Genomic DNA, 24,334 nt, shown 5'->3' with positions numbered 1-24,334 from the left:
GTCCTATGTTGCTATGTCTTGCTTGTTCTATGTTGCTATTGTCTATATTGTCATTGTTTTTAATAACCTGCCCAGGGACTGCGGTTGAAAATTAGCCGGTTGGCTAAAACCGGCACTTTTACTGAAATGTTGATTAATGTGCACTGTCCCTGTAAAAATAAAAATAAACTCAACTCAACTCAACGGCTCCAACGGTGTGCCACAGCGGATCCTATGAGAATTTGCCTGCGAGTTGAATCAATACATCTGTGACATCCTCAATATTGCATTCCAGCAAGGTGAATTCCCCTCCCAGTGGAAAGAAGCCATGGTCGTGCCCATCCTCGAGGCCCACCATCCTTCACTCAACCAGCCACGGCCAATATCCCTAACACCACAACTATCAAAAGCTGCTGAGAGCTTCGCTGCCAACTGGATGAAGGAAGACATAACACCCAACATAGACCCCAGAAAGATCATCTACCTATGCCTCCTGTACTGTTTATACAAGCAAGTAAACATCTCATCCACCATAACCACATTCATCCCCACTGACAAAATCGACCACACCATTGGCGTTGAACGCCTAATCCAACTGAGTGTCAAACCTGCCCTCAAAGCATGGCTCTGCAATTTTGTGACCGGCCGCAACCAACCGGTACACTACCAAGACAGCCTCTCAGCCTGGCAGGAGTCGGAAGGAGGTAAGGCTCAAGGAACTCTTCTGGGCTCTTTCATCTTCCTTGCGGTCATTGACAGCGCAGCCCAGGATGTCAACTGTAGGTGGAAATATGTTGACGATCTAAATCTGGTCCACACGCATATAACAGGAAACATCAGCACACTGCAGCCGGGCCCTGAACAACTTCGACATGTGGGTTCGTGCAAGCATGTCACTGAACCATGCCAAGTGCAAAGTCCTATCATGCCCCCTGTCCCGTGCCCTCTCCGGATCAAGGGCCAGGATCTCAAACTGTGTGATAGTGTGAACATTTCAGGGGTAACGGTACAGAAGGACTCACAATGGGGTGAGCAGGGCCCAGATTCAGAAAACACTTCTTACGCAAAAAGTTAAGAAGCTTCTTAAAAAAAAAGAAGTTCATAAAATAGTTTGTAAGTGCAATTCCTCAACAATATCTTAAGATTTAATGATATTCTTACGAACTTCTCAAATATCTTCTTACAAATCTTCTTAAGATGTTTGTTGCTAGGCAACCGTTTTAGCTAGCGATCTAGCTAGCAATGGCAATCCAATTAGCATATTTCTTACTAAGATTACTGTTCTAAAACATGTTCTTGTGTTTAAAATAATCCGTTTGTGAGGGAATTGAGCATGTTCAATTGCTTTTATGAGCTTTTTCTCTCACTGCCCTGAGTTTAAGACAACAGTTTAGCTATCTTGGAATTAAGAACATTTCCAATAACTTTATTTTCAAGAATCAAATTACTTCTTAACTTTTTGCTTAAGGAGAAACATCAGAAATAGCGCAATAAAATTTCCAGTACATTTTTTGAGGAATAGCAACTTTGCTTAACTTTCTTCTTAAATCTATAGCGAAGGATAAAATGTCAATTAAGAATAAATATCTTCTTACGAAAGTGTTTTCTCACTCGCTGCCTTAAAAGGTTCCATGTGCCATAGGAAGACCTAGTGAGCATTTACACGCCCCGCTCCTGCTTGGCACAGCTCACTGACCAAGGCCCAGTCTGATGACCTGGAGCGTATTCAGAAGAGAGCTTGCTGCACCATCCTAGGAGGATACTCCAGTTATACTGAGGCACTTCAGACCCTGTCCCTACCTCAGCTTCATGGAAGATAGACACAACTCTGCACTGACTTTGCTGTCAGCATCCTAAAATATAAATTCAGAGATTGACTACCCCTTGATCGAATCACAGTGACAGACAGGAACACCCGCAGCCAAAACAAACTTACTATAACAAAGTAAAACTCTTAGCTGTAGTCTCAGCCCAGTCTCACACTATGGACCAAGTAAGACTAAACATACCCAAACCGGGTGTGTGCGTGCATCCGCAAGTTGATTTTGTCCCCCCACACCAAACACGATCACAACACGCAGGTTGAAATATCAAAACAAACTTTGAACCAATTATATACATTTGGGGACAGGTTGAAAAGCATTATACATGTATGTCAATTTAGCTCTCCCATCTCCTCATTGGTTTATAGAAGCAGATACCCATGTGCCATCTCCTCATTGGTTATACCTACATGGGTGATTGAAAGACGGACTGTGTTGTTCGTCTTCGTGGTAATACTATGAAAGTTTAGATACCAATCAGGATATAAGTTCAAAGAAGAAAAAGCCTGGAAGGATGAGAGATGACTAGAAACGATTCGGTTGAACGTTTTATGTGTGGATTAATTGTCAGAGTAGAGGACCATGTGCATTTCAGATAAAATAACAACTCAATGTTTATATCCCAGGATATAGCAAGCTAGCTAAATAGGACAAATTAGCTAGCAAGTACAAGCTAGCTAGCTAAATTGCCATAAATGTTTAATGCTTTTCAACCTGTCCCCAAATTAATTTAATTGCTTCCTGCGTGTCGTGATCGCATTTGGTGCGGGGGGGACAAAACAAATGTATGCACGATGGAACACGATGGAGCACGATGGAGCACGATGGAGCACGATGGAGCACGAACGCAGCATGTTTTGGGTTCCGTATAAAAGTTAGATCAACTGTAAGGGACGTCCTTGAGTGAAGAACAGGATCATGACAGGCGCTCCACTCACAATAGACCTCAAATGTTTGCTCTGGTTGTGTATAAATATTCAAGATGAACGGCGTTTAACTCACGTTGAATTCTCTCTGGAGCTCATTACTCTGGTCTGGTCTCCATGGATAGAGAACACCACAGGGAAAAGGAGGAAACATAAAACACGGGTGATTTTGACACACATACTGTATGTTTGGACGTATTACACCCAACTGGATAAGGAACGTGTATAAGGAACGTGTATGTCACACCGTGTCCAAAGGCACTCCCAATCTACCAGCGATTGTCATTCTTAATAAGAGTCACTGTTCATTGACATCAAATAAAATGATCATCCAAATCACTGAGTTACTAGAGATGTTGCTCTTCATCCACAGTCTGTAAAGTCTCCCAGCTCCCTCTTTTAGTTAAAGGTTTACAGATGAAGAGATGCTTCCTGGCACAGAGGAGCCAACTGTACTGCTGGAATACATAGCCCCTGAATTAGCCCTGCGGCTACATATTAGTGTGCACACATGAGGTTTCTACTTGTTAGTCTGCTTCCGTATACAGTATAAGTAGCACAGTGGGCTGAGACCATTTCCAAGACAGGCTATGCCATATAATGAGCTCTCTATGTATTAGGACTATTTGCCATGATATTTGGGAACGTTTTTGACTTATTACATCGGATCGCAAGTTGTAACCTTGAAGCACAAGTGTCACCATATGCAGTAACACTGCTTGCATCTAAAGAAGAAAAGCTCACAGAAAAATCTTCACACACACATTTAATATTTTTCAAAGTGAGTTCACACACAGAGCTCAAAGAACAGCTTGTCGGTGTATCAGCACATGGATATTGGTTTGAAAACCTGTTAATTTGCTTTGCAATCCAGATTGACTCATTGCTCAATAGTGTGTAATTACAGTGCACTTGCAGTATGGCAGATATTGGGGAGGAAAAAAATTGGTAAAAGTTCCTCTTTGAGCAATCGTCTGGGTCTGATGAGACAGATTGACTGTGAAAAGTGAATGTTGTCAAAATAATGTGAAGTAGGACACATTTCAGATGCTCTGCTTGTTTCCCCAGTTGATGTCGCAATACTATCATGTGCCTACCCCTTCATAATACATCACAACTGTATGGTCAAGTCGTTGACAGATAATGCATGACGACGACCATCTCTCAATATACACTATTATCATCAAATTCAACTTATTATTCATCTTATTGAATAAAACAGGTTTATATAAAAGAGCCAGGATTGGTGTTTAATGTTATGGTCAATCCTCTTAAAGATATCTTTGAGGTCTTGGAAAACTGGGGCATCAAGCGAGCCAATGTGTCTGTCTGCTTGTAAACGGATTGGGTTTCTCATTTGGCTCACTGAAACTGTGCAGAAAAAAAAGACATCTAAAGAGCTGTTCATCCTCTGCATGTGACAAACGCAATATAAAGCAAACCAATTGTTACGAGCAGAAAGATATCTGACTCATGTGTTGTCATGATGTTGATGTTGACATTCGGGCAACTTGGATTATTTGATGACTATCTGAGAAAAGGTCAAACTAAACAATATTCAAACTTTGGACATGAACCATTCTGAAAAAGAGAGGCCTTATTAAATGAATTATTGTAGCATCGTGGAGAAATGAAAGAAACAGTGAATAGGAAATGGACTGTTATGAACGTACAGTAGGTGAAAGAGGATCCAGACCCCCGACAGCATGGTTGTTAGCACCCGCCTCCAGGGCAAATAGATCAGGGAGAATAAGCCTCCCACAACGGCTTCATATACCATTTTTGTTTAAGTCATAAGAATAGATGACTGTATTGCCTTGTTATTACATTTGAAGGTTAGAGTTAGGAAATTAGTTAGATGGATCTAAAGTTTCCAAAGGACTTGTTTCCTGTTTAAATACAGTATCTCAGCAATAGAGATGTGAAGCGAGGAAGAAAAACATTAAAATGTCACAAGCACATATTTTATATTCCAAATTCACAGGCAACTATTTATAGTCTGTCATTGAAAAGGATGCGTCTGCACCTCAAAGGAAGGCTAATCCATCAACGTCTTCCTGCGTTAATAAAATCTGTCACGAGGTATGAATTCTGGGCCTGGTTTTTGGAGGCTGAATTGGAAGTGCCGCCATCCAGTCCTGATCTCTGAATACTGCAGACTGCCAGACAAGACAGGTCCATTGTCCCAGTGTTAGAACCCTGAAAGGTCAGCTATTGCAGACAGCTGGCTGAGAATAAAAAATGGAGCTTCATAGTGTGTCCAAGATGAGGCAGTAATTCTTCAAAGTGAAAATACCAGGGATGTAAGCCAGGATGAATAGAGACAGCATTTCATGCCTTTACGCTTTTGTTGCTCTACAACTTGGTGAAGCGCACTGAGATGGGAGGAGGAAGAATAGAAACTCAGCATGGGGCCATGCAAAAACCTAATACACCATAAGGAAAATTGTAGAGGAACAACTGACACAGACAAAATAATTGAAGGAGAGAGAGAGAGAGAGAGAGAGAGAGAGAGAGAGAGAATGAAAGACAAAATCCTTGATTGAAGTGCCTGTCAGTATTGGGTTCTGGCACCTGGGAAGCGTTGTCCTGGGGATAAGGTAGGATTAGCACTCAAGCCCATCAGTGCCTTCGCTGCTTCGCCTGGAGGTCTGGCTGAGGAAGCTGACTGTGGTTCAGACTGCGCTGCGGATGCTTACGTACAGATGGAACCACGTCCACATCCCTTTTGGCATACTGATTCTGCTCAAGTCAGCACAGCAAGAAAACATTCACTTATTACAAACTTTGCCAGAGAAATTACGACTGAGACAGGAATTACTGTTGATTGGGTGCATGTCAACACCGAGGGTTTTCACAGTGTGGAAGTTGTTTTGCTGACAACATGTAATTAATGAATTCACATGCACTTCAATAGATTGGATACTCCTGTGTAGTGGTTTAGTGTAAAAGTCATGTTAGAGTCAAATACAATTGACTGCTTTGATAGAGCGTTTGTACTTCGACACAGCACCTCGGTTGTCCATGAAATAAGGTAGGCATAATTGTTATCATTCCAACTGAGATTAGAAAATTACCTTCACACTGTAAATTTCGGTTGATATTGACATTTTATGACTAAATTGACAGAACCATTTGAAAATCACATTTACATTTGAAAGGGAGCTGTGATTGAGCTGTGAAGTCAACCTGATCTGATCTCCACCCAGATGGCCTAAATTATAGTCATCAGAAGAAGAGACATCTCTTGTGCATGAGCCAATTTTAATCACATATAATGGGCTTGTAATTTCACAAGCAAGTCCTATAAATCTGCAGCACAACGAGTCTGCAGTTCCGTGGGGTGGAAGTGAGGTTGTGTGTGGCTGATACATTGAGGTAATGGTAAGTGACAGAGAAGCAAAATAGAGGAGGATAAAACCTTGTCTTCAGTCAGGGTGTGACAGAGATGTTGAGTCTGGGAGCGTTGTTACTACGCTCCTCTCAGTCAAGTTTATATTTCACCTTGTGACACCTCAATAGTTCAACAGTGCGACACGGTCTATCCTGCTTGTCAAAACAAGTCATCCATCAACATTACTGGCTCACAGGCAAGATAGATGAAATATGGATGGAGTGTGGACTTGACTCCGACAAGTGGTGATATCAGTGAAAACACAGATTACAATACAGAGGTGTTTGACATATATATTTTGCCCGCGCTACAGATGGCTATATCGTTCCACTAATACAGGACTAGTAAAGGCCAAGTGCGCTACTTTTGTTATTTGAATAATTTTTTTAATTGATTAATATTTTATTTATTTATTATGATTTCGCAGGGGGTGCTGCAGCACCACTACTCCCCCTTAATTTAATCAGTCAAGTCGGTTAAGAACCAATTCTTATGTAAAATGACAGTCTACCCCGGCCAAACCTTAACACAGATGACACTGGGCCAATTGTGTGGCGCCCTATGGGACTCCCAATCATAACTGGTTGTGATACAGCCTGGAATTGAACCAGGGTCTGTAATAACACCTCTAGCACTGAGAAACAGTGTCTTAGACCGCTGTGCCACTCAGGAGCCCGGTCAATATACTCCACATTGGAAACATGATCTTCAGGCAAAAGTGATGGCTAAAACAACCTTCTTCACTCCAAATCCAAGGATAATGGACATGAATGTGTGAAAAGAGTCCAGTTAAGACAGACTCCACCAGATGGACATTTTTCCAAAGTTGAAATTCCCTCTGTTCAACTCTGTTAAATGAACGGTGTCCAAAACTGTTGATCAATCCAGTCTATTCCCTCAAGGCGTCTCCTCAAACATAATTTATGTCTCTGAAGGTGAAACTCGGTTATGTGACTGTGCGTCATCAATCAAAATGTAATGAACTAACGTGATAGCGTGAAATGAATGATGATATACTACAGGGTCAAGTTTGTGGGGATCTCGTGTGGCTGTGCATTATGCAGACAGATTCCTTTTTAACATGTAAAACATACATTACAGTGTGTAGGTTATACATCTTAGCTAAAATTCTAAATTCAAAAACAGCAGAGAGCAAATGTTCAACAGAATCTTCTCATCAGAATTCATCATCGGGATAATGATTCTCATCAACCAGTTTTGTAAAAGGTAATGAACATTAGTCAGCTCCACACATCTGCATGGTCCAGAGCTGGTCCCCTAAGATTCTGATCCATCTTCCATCGTGTATGGTTTGAAGCATCGGGAAAGGAGAGCCTTAGAAAGGAAAGGAGAGCCTTAGTTCTGCTTACCATTTCCCCTGGGACAAATGTCAGCTTCTAACATGAGGAGCTGCATTTTCAATGGGGCGCAAAAATGATAGATGAATTTAAAGGCCAAACATCACGGTTCTAGGACTAAACTTTATTATGACGGTTTAAAAACCACTCCTTTCAACAGGGGTTTTTGGTTTAGGATAAGACCCATTGTAGTATTCCTCCAAATAAATTGGGGTTTACCTCTGAATGTAAAATCTTAATGAAAAGTGTAAAACCTCAAGGATTGCATGATTTATTGGTGTATACATGCAAACACCATTTATTAAAGGGGTTGCTGAACCTTGGAGATTACAAGGATGCCTTCACTTAGCATTCATTGTTGAACGTTCCTCATGATTACATTATGTAATATGTATCCCCAACAGATCCATTCTTCCCAGACGGCATGCATAGTTCAACAGCAGGAGGCCTCATACAGATGATGGATCTTATTTTGGATCTTACTTTCTTTCAACTCCTACAAAAATGTTAATTAATTATAATCCACATAGTAATTCACGTTTCAAGTTGCTGCAGGATTACATTCCTGCTACAGCAAACTGGCTCAAATTAAGATCCTTCATCTGTATACTGTAGTTAGGGCTTACTGATGTGAGTCTTTCTGGGTAAGTCTGTAGGAGCCAATTATTCTTTTCAAAATTCTTCAAGCTCTGTCAAATTGGTTGTTGATCATTGCTAGACAACCATTTTCATGTGTTGCCATAGATTTTTATATTTAAGTCCAAATTACAACCAGGCCACTCAGAAACATTCACTGTCTTCTTGGTAAGCAACTCCTGTGTAGATTTGGTCTTGTGTTTAGGGCTATTGTCCTGCTGAAAGGTGAATTCATATCCCAGTGTCTGGTGGAAAGCAGACCAAACCAGGTTTTCCACTAGGATTTTGCCTGTGTTTATTTCCATTCCATTTCTGATAGTTTCCTGAAAAACTCCCCAGTCTTTAAAGATTACAAGCATACCCATAATATGATGCAGCCATGACAATGCTTGAAAATATGTAGTGGTACTCAGTAATGGGTTGTAGTTGATTTGTCCCAAATCTAACACGTTATATTCAGGACAAAAAGTGAATTGCTTTGACTCATTTTTTTGCAGTATTACTTTAGTAGTGGCTTGTTGCAAACAGGATGCATGTTTTTGAATATTTTTATTCAGTACAGGCTTCCTTCTTTTCACTCTGTCAATTAGGTTAGTATTGTGGAGTAACTACAATGTTGTTGATCCATCCTCAGTTTTCTCCTATCACAGCCATTTAACACTGTTTTAAAGTCACCATTGGCCTCATGAAATCTCTGAGCTCAACAACTGGAAGGACGTCTGTATCTTTGTTGTGACTGGGTGTATTGATACACCATCCAAAGTGTAATTACTAACTTCACCATGCTAAAAGGGATATTCAATGTCTGCTTTTTTTTAAACGCATCTACCAATAGATGCCCTTCTTGGCAAGGCACTGGAAAACCTCCCTGGCACTGGAAAACCTCCCTGTGGTTGAATCTGTGTTTGAAATTCACTGCTGGATTGAGGGACCTTACAGATAATTGTATGCGTGGGGTTACAGAGATGAGGTAGTCATTCAAAAATCATGTTAAACACTATTATTGCACACAGATTGAGCCCATGCAACTTGTGACTTGATACGATTTGAACTTATTTAGTCTTGCCATAACAAAGGGGTTGAATAATTATTGACTTCCTTTTTGAGTTAACTTAAGGCTAGGCGTCCCGTTAGAGGGACAACTTCCAGTAAAACTGGAAGGCGTGAAATTCAAATAAATAATCATACAAATTATGGATATTAAACATTTAGGTACATACAAGTGTCTTATATTGGTTAAAAGCTCAAATTCTTGTTAATCTAATTGCACTGTCCGATTTACAATAGGCTTTACAGCGAAAGCATGCCATGCGATTGTTTGAGGACGGCGCCCCACATCAAAATGTTTTTTTTTCACCGGCACAGGCTTCATAAATTCACAAATAGCGATGAAATATTCACTTACTTTTTGAAAATCTTCCTTTGATATGTCATCCAAAGGGTCCCAGCTATAACATGTAGTGTCGTTTTGTTAGATAAAATCCTTCTTTATGTCCCAAAAAGTCGGTTTAGTTGGCGCCACCGATTTGAGTAATCCTCTTGTTCAACATGCCAAGATAGGAATCCGAAAATGTACCCCTAAACTTTGTTTCAACAAAGTTAAAATACATTTCTATTCAATCCTCTGATACCCTAAAATGTAATAAAACTATAATATTTCATACGGACATGCACACATTTCCAAGTCTGTGTCCATGTAGTAAAACTCATATTTCTTACTCGTTTTGGAAGAAAAAAGCCTGAAACCTTGAACAAAGACTACTGACACCCAGTGGAAGCCATAGGAATTGCATACTGTGAGCTTGATTTAATTATTTCCCTACACGTTCCATTGGAAGTGCATGGGCTCTCCAAAAAAATAATTTTCTCCTACCATATCTATTGTGTTATTGTCTCCTACTTTATTTAAAAATTTCTACAAACTTCAGAGTGTTTTCTTTCCAATGGCACCAATTATATGCATATCCTGGATTCAGGGCCTGAGCAACAGGCAGTTTACTTTAGGCATGTCAGTCAGGCGGAAATGGAGAAAAATAAACCCTAGCCTGAAGAAGTTTTCATTTGTACACATTTCCAAAAACAGAAAAGTCTTAAAAGTCATTAGAAATACAGTACATCAAAACATAAGAATGAAGTACAGACTCCTGCCAACTAATATCAACACTTATATTTAGTTTAGGATAATTGTTCTGCCTTCTGTAAGTTTAAGAAACATTACCTTGTGCCTTGTAATTCCGTTACCAAAACCCCACATATCTTTAGGATCTTTTCTAATTTCTCTCCCTCATGGGGAGGGAGGATAACAAAAGTTCACAGAAGTAACAAGGTAGACCTATCAATTAGTTAGTGTTTTTACTGATATACATTTTGTTTATTAATTATTAAGATAATTTCTGCAACTTATTTGGCTACAATGGGAAATCCTAGCAGTCACAAACCAGTGCTGGGTCACCTGCTATTGTCCTACCGTCACTGAAATACTGTTACGTTCAGCTCATTACTGTTTTCTTTCTCTTTCTGTCATCTGATGGTCAAAGCAAGAATGTGAAAAGTCTGGACAACCCCTTTCGCTCTCTCTCTCTTCTCCTCTCTCCAATTAATGTCACCTCTTCCGGCTCTTACTTACACCTACCCATTCTATTTGCTGTAACCAGCATCCTCGCCCACTCAAGAATAAGTTGAAAGCCTGACTGAGTTTGTGAACCACTGCAGTACAGAAAGAAAAGTAGAATATAATATAGTACTGAGCTCTACTGTACTATACTCTACTTGACTATACTCTACTGTACTGAACTCTACTGTACTGTACTCCACTGTACACTACTGATCTCTACTGTGCTGTGTTTCAATGTCCATACTTGTGAAACATAGACGTCTATGATTGGTTTAAATTTGTCCAGTTCGGACCAACCAAATAGCAGTTTTATTTGGAGGTGGAGTTCATAAAAAAATAATAGCCCGTGTGTAAATAATACCCAAACATGCAAAGGAGGATATTGCATATTTCTACTTTTGTGTGCCTATTTAGGATACCTCACCATGAAGAGAATGACATTTATATCCATAATTATGCATTTCTGTGTAGTACTAATCAAAGACGAATGATGAAATTCCTTTATCACAATTCTGTTACCGGGTGTAAAAACTTAGCATCTGCACAGTACTCCCAGTAAATATGTTTTTGTAAAATGTTCGGAATAAATTCTGCTATTTTTTTGGGCAACCCGAACAAATTCACATAGAAATTAGAGTTATAGATCTGTCATTCTCATTGAAAGCAAGTCTATGAAGCGGTAGATCTGTTCTCTCTCCATTATTTCTATGCTTCCCATTCTTAACCTATTTAATCCCATAAAAAAACTTTGCGGTTATAAAGCTTTATAAATGTTACTGAATGATCTATCAATGTATTTCCATCAAATATTGAAATAATAAAGGGTCTCAATGAATGATGTGCAGTGTCACATGTTTAGTGTAAAATGTTACATGACCAGAGCTGTTAACTTCCTGGTTGCACCATGAGAAGAGGATGGCTGCATCAAAGCTTCCAAACAAATGGTTAGTAAAGTATGTTAACATAAAGTTAGGACAAAGATTTTTGGTACACATCATCTTTAAGGTGTCTAGTATTGATATATGCATTTGCAATTACTCAACTTTGTTCAGTGTGGTCATAGAATGTATAAACATGTTGATGGCAACAATAGTGACCGGTGGGATAACACAGTGCATCTAGGTATACACATAGTTACACACATACATAGTTCTTGTTCTACCTGACTTTCTACTCTGTTCTTTCTTTTAGTTTCACTTTGAGTCAAGTTCTGGATATGTTGGATCTAGGTGACTGCCCAGACAAGGCATGCAACATTGCAGTTATCCCTCAAAATGAGAAAGATGCTGTCCTGAGTGATTGTGATAGCGATGGGTCAGATATGGACCTTGAGGGGGAGACAGGCCATTTGCCAGCCAAGCTGTTGAATGTATAGGCTGAACCTACGCAAACAGGTCATGACAGGAACAACTGTATCAGTCATCATTGTGACAAACGTACTACCTATGCATCTGAGAAATGCAAAGCGCCACTGCACATTGAGTGCTTCAAGATATACCACAGACATATATACCACAGACAGATATACCACACAAAAAGACATGAAAAGAAAAATAGAAAAGTGGATAAAGGGTGAGGAGAAGCAGTACAACAGACTCTAGGAAGAAAAGAAAAGTGGATAAAGGGTGAGGAGAAGCAGTACAACGGACTCTAGGAAGAAAAGAAAAGTGGATAAAGGGTGAGGAGAAGCAGTACAACGGACTCTAGGAAGAAAAGAAAAGTGGATAAAGGGTGAGGAGAAGCAGTACAACGGACTCTAGGAAGAAAAGAAAAGTCGGCGAAAAAGACAATCAAAATGACTGAAATGTTTTTGGTAAAGAAGGTCAATTGATTCAAGACATACTGTATGACAGTAGGTCTGGCAGATCACAGTTTAAAATACTGATGCACAAACTAATCTTGCACTTGGGTCTGAAGCCTAACTCTATAATATATATATATATATTCATAAGCACTCATTGTGCAGTGGAGCTTTTTATATATATAATTGTATTTTGTTCAGTGTAGGCCTCTACTTGAATGCTTATTTGTTAGGAATTTTATGAATAAATGACTAAACAATATCCCCATTTTAAATAGAACTGTAACTAAGTAAACTTATACTCTGTTTTATTATATCTGATTAACAATATGAATTCATAAGTGAGGGATTGTGGAGCCTGAAACAGGGGGTAATTAAATTAAATAAATACCATACCAGCCAGGTAGGAGAAGATTGGAAGTGTTTTTTTTATAAGTAAGCAGAAAGGGTACTTAACCTATGGTTGAACCGACTCAACTTAGCACTGGAATGTTCAGATAAAGACATTGTGTATTTTCTTAGGTTTTCCATTAGCTGGAACTGTCTGCTGAAGGGTGATCGATGAAAAACCTTCTGAAGATATCTCGAATGAACTTTTGAACTGTTGGGAGAAAGAATATTTTATGACCTGTGACGTCATGTTTTGTATATAAACTGCTGTTCGTGGTTACATGGCAGCGTGCTCCGAGAATAAATACTATCATCTAATTTTGACAAGACTGGTCTCCGTCTATTTTATGCAAATAAGAATCTTACAAATTCTCATAAAATAGACTAAGTGAATTCAATTAATGAAAACATATTGGAATAATGAAATTATACCAACAATAATCTACAGGCTACTATCCTAAATGTTACCTTTTATCTTCAGTGGGAATGAATCACACGACTGCTATACAGTTGTTAGTGAATGTTGCACTAAAATGTCACAATGACAATGTTACAATGAATATTGCACTAAAGTACAAGTTCAAATGTTACAAAGTTACAATATTAATATTTCAATACATATTGCACTAAAGTAACAATGTTACAATGTTGAAATATGTTGATGTGTTTTTGTTTGTTTTGTCTTTGCTCTCAGTATTCATATCGTGTTGTATAAGGGTTTTTGATGTGTAAAATAGTCACACTGGAATGTGACGGGGCATTCTAGTGGCAATGCTGGAGACTGCTAGTGACAGAGTTTTAAATGTGTTAATAACTGGGTTGGGATTTATAAGAACTTTAATAACTGCATAGGAGAAATATGTTAATTTAGTATATGTAACATTATCCCATTATGAAACATACTTTTCCACTAAAAAATTTCAAAAAATAATGATTGATTACTTCAAAGGGTTACTAATGACGCTTGATGTGGAAATTTTCATGTCTGGTAAAAATTCGGGATTAAATGGGATACGTTTGTTTTTGCGTATTTTACTTTCGGTTTTATACACCAGTTTCAAAAAGCAATAAACAGTAATAACCCATATTTTTGGTTATGAAAAATATATTTCACAGCGTTTTAGATGGTACATGGATTCTCTACACTATACTTTCTTGTTTTGTCACAGAAACTATTAGACTATTTCTGCATAGTGCATCTTTAAAAGTAGTTCTTATGCATAGTGTTGTATGGTTTGTTAAACTTTGAAATCAATGGTTTTTTTTTGGAAAACATTTTAAGTGAGAAATCTGAGTCTCAGCGCAATTCCGTCACCGTGGAATTGCCCATTCACAACAATCTCCCAGTGTGACCTATTTCACACTGTCTTTGAACCCATGTGCATAACAGGTTCTCTCCCTGAGTGTGTGATGGTGTGCCTCTACAGGATTCTACCTCAAGTAACATCCACACAGGGAATATTCTGATATCTACATTAGTCCTGGACTAGTCAATAGTGAGCCCCATCAGGTGGACTCCTTGCAGACCGCAAATCACATTTCATTTCCTTTTTCAATTACCCAGCAGGCAGCAGTCAGGCAGGCAGGTCAGCCCTGGTGAGTGGAGGGACAGTTCTGATTATGTGGTTTCCAGCTCAATCACAGACTGTTTGCAGGAGGGGAGGGAGCTCAGGCTGCCTGCATGCCAGATTAAACACACCGTAATGGCTGCCCTAATGTTATCTGTGGTTATGCTGGGGGAATGGAAAGAAGAAAAAAAATATATCCTTGGTAACAGAGTAGAGGAAGAGAGAGAGAGAGAGAGCGAGAGAGAGAGAGAGAGAGAGACAGAAGTGAGATAATGTGACACATTGAACTCCCTCTTCCTGATTCATATGGGGAGCACCTGAAAACATCTGAATTGTCATCACTTCAACTGCATTGTGCTGCCAATCACCCATGGCTGTACTACACGTACTGGGAAAGCATTCACACCAAGCGAGGTTAGGTATTACTAACATACAGCATTTATAACATGCATTGTTATTGTTAATTGGTGCATTGTCTTAGGGTGTTAGTTGCTTTGTATAGTACCCTACCCACTATCAGCCATGGTTAGTCTCTCCATCCCTCAGACATGTAGCAGTCAAAGCCATTGTCCTTCTGCTCTCTGTAAAATGTTTTTGTCAGGTTCCACCCTCACAAGGGGCGATCGAAAAGAACATGGCATAATCAAACAATGAGCAGAATGATAATTCTGACTGAGAGATGAAGGTAAAGGTCAAAGCCAAAGCCCGGGTGGGAACTATACCATGCTGGGGTCAGTTTGCTTACAGCATCATTTCACTCATGGAATATTTATTGAGGCAGACGCTTAAATCCCCAAACTTGTGTATGCTCTCTGCATCTGTGTTTGCTCTGTGTGCCATTCTCAATCCTCAAGGTAATGCAAATAGATATTAACACACAACACAGGCATTGTTGGAATTCACATGTTGTACAAAGCGCTGGTAGCCTGTGAGGAGGAATGGCTAGGTGATGTTAGTGAAGTCCTGGAAGTGCATCCTAAGCTCTTTGAAATCACATAATATTGCTTGTTTTATCTTGAAACGCCAGATGGTATAGCAACGGTGCATAGGGGAATTGAGGAACAAATGTAATTTGCAGATCTATTTCCCTTCACAAAATCCCCCACTTTTGAATGAGACGGGCACATGCATGGTGCACATGGTGCACTCACCATAGAAATTATTCATTCAACGTCAATTGATTTCTTTGGTTGAAATGACGTGGAAACAATGTTAGGTCAACCAGTTTTTGTCCAGTGGGAAACCAGTTAAAGCTTGTGCAGAGAAGCCTTGAAATTAGGTGGAACCGACAAGATCTTTCACCGTAAATGGGAAAACATAGCCATGGGAAGACAATGTAGGCTACGGTATGTATTTTTGATTCTACATCTCCATTCTACATCATATATCAAATTTTACAATCCATTTTTGTGGAGTTTATCTGCTGTCACATTTTGCATTGTTTCTCATGAGTTCTATGCTGTTGCTTTACTCTCTTCTCTACACCAGAAGGCTCTTACCTGACGTGTCCAACCTGACAACTCTCTGTGCTTCACTTCCTCTACGCTATCCTAAATACCTCCCCTTTGAGTGTTTCTGGGGAAAAATACTCAAATTGCTTTGTTACACTTGATGTCAACAAGTACAGTGGGCGGCTTCCGCCTCATACTCTGCATGCATATTAGAGGCCATTCTAGAAGGAGGCTCTGATTCATGCATGAGTAATAGCAGAGCTCAGTGCCCACTGGGCATAAACTGGTTGAATCAACGTTGTTTCATCGTAATGTGTCAACATATTCAGCAGCGTTAGGTAACCTATTGCATTGGGCCAGTAACCGATAGGTCGCTGGTTCAAATCCTAGAGCCCACTAGGTGAAAAATCGGGCAATGTGCCCTTGAGCAAGGCACTTAACCCTAATTGCTCCTGCAAGTCGGTATGGATATGAGCATCTGCTAAATGGCTAAACTGTAAGTGCAAACTGTAGTATGATGTGGAAATTTCAACCACAAGGTAATGTGATCATTAAAACCAATTTTCAGCATAGACAAACCTTGTATAAAATATGTTGAATTTGTACCTTTGAAACAACGTCAGACCTTTAACGTTTTATCCACTATCAGAACAAAAAAATTATCTGGGCAACACCTCCTACTGGAGAGTTGATTTCACTACAGCCATCCATTTAGTCTCCTATCCAGGGTTTTAACCAAGCCCAGTTTAGCTTTGATATTTGTCACTGACTACTACCAATGTGCTATCATGAGAATGATTATTGAGCGATCTCTTATATTCACTGTTGCTATCGAAGTCATTCCAAAGGGTAGGTTTAACAGAGCAAATTAAATGTAACCATACTTCATAGTCAAATATAATCAATGATACTATTTAGGCCTACACTCTTAGAAAAAAAAGGGTTCCAAAAGAGTTCTTTGGCTATCCCCATAGGAGAACACTTTTGACTTCCAGAGGTCTACTGTCACGCCCTGACCTTAGAGAGACAATTTATTTATCTTTTTGGTTAGGCCAGGGTGTGATTTGGGATGGGCATTCTATGTTGTGTATTTCTATGTTGGCCTGATATGGTTCCCAATCAGAGACAGCTGTTTATCATTGTCTCTGATTGGGGATCATATTTAGGCAGCCCTTTTTCCCACTTTCTGGGGGGGGGTCTTGAATTAGAATTATATTGAATTTTGCTTATCACGCTATACCAAAATAAACATACATTTCAAATGCAGAGACTCTGAGACCATGTTGAAGTGACAGGTTGGCGCTGTATCAGCGCAATGGACAGTACCCTACACACTAAAGCCAGGCCGTTTTGGTAATGAAAATAGGCTACAAGATAGATAGGGTAATTTACCTATTACAAACAACCTATGTGAATGCAGCCGTATATACAGTTGTCTTACCAAAATAATGCAAACTAAATGCTGAAAGTAGTAGCCTAGTTATTCATGCATGCAAACAAAAATACTGACTAGCATTTTGGCTTAGAATAGTGACACAACTGCAAATGCGAAAGAATGAATGCGAACAGAACAAAACAACGATACAAAGTAGGCTTAAATATCAGACTGATAAATGCATACCACAATCTATATTTAGGCAAGTTACATTAACAGTAAACAAACACAGTAAACAAAAGGTGAATGGAGATCCAGATAACCAAAACAGCCATGCAAAGCTGTCTTGCCAAACAAATAGGCCTATAGGCCCACTTCAAACATTGAAAACCATGCTGCTCATGAGTACAGCAACAAGTTGTGATATGGCACAATACACTTATGTGGATCAAATTTGACCCACGTAATCAATTAAGCAATGTCAGCCTACCATAAACATGTGTCCAATACGTACAGTTCAATTTACAACCACAAAAAAACAATAGGCTACCAAGGTTAATTTGAAGACAAACTGGAATTAAAGACACTTTTGTAATACAGTAAAGTTAACAAATGGTACACTATAAACATATACAAAGTATGCGGACACCCCTTCAAATTAGTGGATTCGGCTATTACCGCCACCCCCGTTGCTGGCAGGTGTATAAAATCCATGCAATCTCCATAGACAAACATTGGCAGTAGAATGTCCTTATTGAAGAGCTCAGTGACGTTCAACGTGGCACCATCATAGCATGCCGCTTTTCCAACAAGTCAGCTCGTCAAATTTCTGCCCTGCTCCAGTCAACTGCAAGTGTTGTTATTGTGAAGTGGAAACGTCTAGGAGCAACAACGGCTCAGCCGCAAAGTAGTAGGCCACACAAGCTCACAGAACGGGACCGCCAAGAGATGAAGTGCATATCAACTGATTTTTAAAAATCAGTAAAAATCAACTGTCCTCAGTTGCAACACTCACTAACGAGTTCCAAACTGCCTCTGGAAGCAACGTTAGCGCAATAACTGTTCATCGGGAGCTTCATGAAATGGGTTTCCATGGACGAGCAGCCGCACACAAGCCTAGGATCATCATGTGCAATGCCAAGCGACGGCTGGAGTGGTGTAAAGCTTGCCGCCATTGGACACTGGAGCAGTGGAAACGTCTTCTCTGGAGTGATGAATCACTCTTCACCATCTGTCAGTCTGACAGACCAATCTGGGTTTGGCAGAAACCAGGAGAATGCTACCTGCCCGAATGCATAGTGCCAACTGAATTTTTGGTGGAGGAGGAATAATTGTCTGGGGCAACAGTTTCCGTTTCAGCATGACAATGCCCCAGTGCAAAAAGTGAGGTCCATACAGAAATGGTTTGTCGAGATCGGGCTGTAAGAACTTGACTGGCCTGCACAGAGTCCTGTCTTCAACCCCATCAAATACATTTGGGATGAATTGGAACGCTGACTACGAGCCAGGCCTAATCGTCCAACATCAGTACCCGACTCCACTAATGATCTTGTGGCTGAATGGAAGCATATCCCCGCAGCAAATCCTCCCAGAAGAGTGGAAGCTGTTATAGCAGCAAAGGGGGGACCAGCTCCATATTAATACCCATGATTTTGGAATGAGATGTTTGACTAACAGGTGTCCACATACACAACATGACCAAAAGTATGTTGGATTCACAACTCTAATTCAACCCCCCCAAAAAAATGTGGTTCAGATGAAACTATCCAAGCATTAGATATATCCTTTAAGTGTTGATATTTGGTTGCATTGTGAACCAAACACATTTCAATACTTTTGTAATACAGTAAATCTCCTAAAGTTAAAGCTCTTACAAACTAATGTAAAAGTATTTATTCCACCTTAAACACATCCTTGGCCACATGTTGAGGTTAGCCTACTGTAACTATAAATGTCTTCTTATGTAATCATAGAAAGCGTGCATGTTCAAAATAGCATGCAAAGGTCGCAGGTCAGTGGAGACCTTCACAAGTTCTATAATAATCTGAGCAGAATCTCAAACAGCATTGATCACTTGTACTGTATACTTTTAATGTTCTCAACTGCCATCCAGGTCATTTGGTTGTGTCATGCCCTGGCCATAGAAAGGCTTTTATTCTCTATCTTGGTTAGGCCAGGGTGTGACTAGGGTGGGCATTCTAGTTTCTTTATTTCTATGTTGGTGTGGTTCCCAATCAGAGTGTCACGATCGTCGTAAGAAGCGGACCAAAGTGCAGCGTGGTGCATCATTTAATAGATGACAAAAAACACGAAGTAAACTGTACAAAAACTGTACAAATAACAACCGTGAAGCTATCATAAGAACTGTGCTGACACAAGCAACTAACATAGACAATCACCCACAACCCAAAATGACAAAACAGGCTACCTGAATATGGCTCCCAATCAGAGACAACGACTAACACCTGCCTCTGATTGAGAACCATATCAGGCCAAACACAGAAACAGACAAACTAGACATCCAACATAGAATGCCCACTCAGATCACACCCTGACCAAACAAAACATAGAAACATACAAAGCAAACTATGGTCAGGGTGTGACACAGAGGCAGCTGTCTATCGTTATCTCTGATTGGGGATCACATATAAGTTGTCCTTTTTCGTTTGGGTTTTGTGGGTAGTTATTTTCTGTTTAGTGTCTGCACCTGACAGGACTGTTTCGGTTTTCACTCTTTGTTATTTTGTTTGAGTGTTTGGAGTAATACATTTATCATGAACACTTACGCTGCACCTTGGTCTCCTTCTTTTTTATTTGACCTTTATTTAACCAGGCAAGTCAGTTAAGAACAAATTCTTATTTTCAATGACGGCCTAACACTGGTTGGGCACCATGTTATGCGGTGATGCGCACCAATGTCTCCCAGTGCGCAGTCACAGCCCGGTGCGCTATATTCCAGCTCCTCATATTGGCCGGGCTAGAGTGGACATCCAGCCAGGACGGATGGTGCCCGCTCAGCGCTCCTGGCCTCCAGTGTGTCTCTTCGGCCCAGGACATCCTGCGCCGGCTCTGCGCACTGTGTCTCCGGTGCGTCTGCACAGCCCAGTGCGTCCTGTGCTAGCGCCCCGCATTTGCCGGGCGAAAGTAACCATCCAGCCAGAATGGGTTGTGCCAGCTCTACGCTTGAGACCTCCAGTGCGCCTCCACGGCCCAGTGTATCCGGTGCCTGCTCCACGCACCAGACTTCCAGTGCATCTCCCCAGTCCGGTAAGACCTGTTCCGGTTCCACGTACCAGGCCTCCAGTATGTCTCCCCAGCCTGGTAAGCCCTGTGGCAGCTCCACGCACCAGGCTTCCAGTACGTCTCCTCAGTCCGGTGAGACCTGTTCCGGCGCCACGTAAGAAGCCTCCAGTGATGATCCATGTTCCAAAGCCTCCAGTGATGATCCATGGCACGAAGCCTCCAGTGATGATCCATGGCCCGGAGCCTGTAGTGATGATCCATGGCACAAAGCCTCCAGTGATGATCCATGGCCCGGAGCCTGTAGTGATGATCCATGGTCCGAAGCCTCCAGTGATGATCCATGGCACGAAGCCTGTAGTGCTGATCCATGGCACGAAGCCTCCAGTGATGATCCATGGTCCGAAGCCTCTAGTGATGATCCATGGCACGAAGCCTCCAGTGATGATCCATGGCCCGGAGCCTGTAGTGATGATCCATGGCACGAAGCCTGTAGTGATGATCCATGGCACGAAGCCTCCAGTGATGATCCATGGCCCGGAGCCTGTTGTGATGATCCATGGCCCGGAGCCTGTTGTGATGATCCATGGCCCGGAGCCTGTTGTGATGATCCATGGCCCGGAGCCTGTTGTGATGATCCATGGCCCGGAGCCTGTTGTGATGATCCATGGCCCGGAGCCATGGATAACTGTTGTTATTGTTATATAACCTGTTGTTATTTTGTTTGAGTGTTTGGAGTAATACATTTATCATGAACACTTACGCTGCACCTTGGTCTCCTTCTTCATCTGACGACAGCCGTTACAGGTTGTGCTATTAGGGATTCAATCAATCCCTATCCCAGTCTGTTGTTCCCACATGCTTCAAGAGGGCCACCATTGTTCCTGTTCCCAAGAAAGCTAAGGTAACTGAGCTAAACAACTACCGCCCCGTAGCACTCACTTCCGTCATCATGAAGTGCCTTGAGAGACTAGTCAAGGACCATATCACCTCCACCCTACCTGACACCCTAGACCCACTCCAATTTGCTTACCGCCCAAATAGGTCCACAGACGATGCAATCTCAACCACACTGCACACTGCCCTAACCCATCTGGACAAGAGGAATACCTATGTGAGAATGCTGTTCATCGACTACAGCTCGGCATTTAACACCGTAGTGCCCTCCAAGCTCGTCATCAAGATCGAGACCCACAAGGGTGCGTTCTGAGCCCTCTCCTGTACTCCCACGCACACCTCCAACTCAATCATCAGGTTTGCAGACGACACAACAGTGGTAGGCTTGATTACCAACAACGACGAGACGGCCTACAGGGAGGAGGTGAGGGCCCTCGGAGTGTGGTGTCAGGAAAATAACCTCACACTCAACATCAACAAAACTAAGGAGATGATTGTGGACTTCAGGAAACAGCAGAGGGAACACCCCCCTATCCACATTGATGGAACAGTAGTGGAGAGGGTAGTAAGTTTTAAGTTCCTCGGCGTACACATCACAGACAAACTGAATTGGTTCACCCACACAGACAGCATCGTGAAGAAGGTGCAGCAGCGCCTCTTCAACCTCAGGAGGCTGAAGAAATTCGGCTTGTCACCAAAAGCACTCACAAACTTCTACAGATGCACAATCGAGAGCATCCTGTCGGGCTGTATCACCGCCTGGTACGGCAACTGCTCCGCCCACAACCGTAAGGCTCTCCAGAGGGTAGTGAGGTCTGCACAACGCATCACCGGGGGCAAACTACCTGCCCTCCAGGACACCTACACCACCCGATGTCACAGGAAGGCCATAAAGATCATCAAGGACAACAACCACCCGAGCCACTGCCTGTTCACCCCGCTATCATCCAGAAGGCGAGGTCAGTACAGCGCATCAAAGCTGGGACCGAGAGACTGAAAAACAGCTTCTATCTCAAGGCCATCAGACTGTTAAACAGCCACCACTAACAATGAGTGGCTGCTGCCAACACACTGACTCAACTCCAGCCACTTTAATAATGGGAATTGATGGGAAATGATGTAAAATATATCACTAGCCACTTTAAACAATGCTACCTAATATAATGTTTACATACCCTACATTATTCATCTCATATGTATATGTATATACTGTACTCTATCATCTACTGCATCTTTATGTAATACATGTATCACTAGCCACTTTAACTATGCCACTTTGTTTACATACTCATCTCATATGTATATACTGCACTCAATACCATCTACTGTATGTTGCCTATGCCGCTCTGTACCATCACTCACTCATATATCTTTATGTACATATTCTTATCCCCTTACACTTGTGTCTATAAGGTAGTAGTTTTGGAATTGTTAGCTAGATTACTTGTTGGTTATTACTGCATTGTCGGAACTAGAAGCACAAGCATTTCGCTACACTTGCATTAACATCTGCTAACCATGTGTATGTGACAAATAACATTTGATTTGATTTGATTTATTAGTGATAACACATTTAGTTGTTATATAAACACAAAATATCTGACATTGTATTTACATTTGAACTTTGTTGTGCTTTTAATTGGTTGAACGTGCAGTGATGTTACATTTAGATGACAACTAAACCAAAAATTAGACATTGATTTTCCATCATAATTTGGTTGTGCTTTTAGATGGTTGAAAGTATAGTGATAACACATTGGGAATTCAACAAACTTCTGACTGTCTTTTTGAGTGGATGAATAAAGGTTGAAATCTGATTGATCAACGTCTCAACCAAATATGACCCAATTTTCCACCTTGAAATGTCATGGTGTGCCCAGTTGGTGGCCACTAAGACTGACGGAGGAAGAAGATAACGAGGAACCATTTATACGTTCTGTTATGGTGCTTTTCAACGAGGGTAAAGATGTGTCTTGGCTTTGTATATTCATGTGAGGGTGGAGGTTTGTAAATTGATTCTATAGAGTGGAGATTTGTGTTGTGTTTTCTAATAATCTGTATTTTCAAACATTGTACTTGTAAAGTCGAAGTTGATGTGTAGCGACAGGTATTTGCACCGTTCAGTCCATCCAAGGAATGAATTTGTCACAACTTCATTCTAATTCTGAACCAAACATTCCAGTATACAGACAGTGTTTCTGTAATCCTGCATCTGTTTGTGTCTTGTCGGGAATTTTCCATTACAATGTGATCTGACTACATTTCCCTGGCTGTTTACAACAAGTGCTCCTCTCATTTGAGTTTGGAGAAACAGAGAGTGGATGGAGCAAGCAGCATACTGAATTACTCATTCCTTCCTCAGGCTCGACGATGACACCTTCTTTACGTTCTCCCCAGGGAACCCCTTCATCCTCCGCCTCTTGAATGTTAAACACGAACCAAAGCCTTTTCTGAATGAAAGGGTGTATGGTAGATCTCTCCATCACATGGAGATAAAGAAATGAGAGGTGGCACAGAGGGAAGGCAGACACTGGTGGTTGTTAAAAAGTACCAAATTCTGTGCCATGGAAATAGAAGACTGCACTATTTGCCATTTGCTACATAATTCATTTGTAAATGCTTTTTACTGTTCAGTGTAAGGTTAATTAATGAACCACCTATCGACAAGTGTGGGCCCGTGAAAGATGTGTAATGCACTTGTATCCAGATTGAATCACTAGAGTACAGTGTTATTCCTAACCTTGCAGTCACATGTCCTGTTACTTAACAATCTGTCGTGGTGATGAGGAGACGCCAGTGTCTATGAGGCTCTATGAGGCTCTAATAAAGCTGCAGTTTGTTACTCTAAACAAACTTGAAAAGTAACATCCCTGGGGAGCGTC

The sequence above is a fragment of the Oncorhynchus kisutch genome, linkage group LG6 (assembly GCF_002021735.2).
Source record: "Oncorhynchus kisutch isolate 150728-3 linkage group LG6, Okis_V2, whole genome shotgun sequence".
NCBI lineage: Eukaryota > Metazoa > Chordata > Actinopteri > Salmoniformes > Salmonidae > Oncorhynchus > Oncorhynchus kisutch.
Note: the sequence above shows the minus strand (reverse complement) of the source record.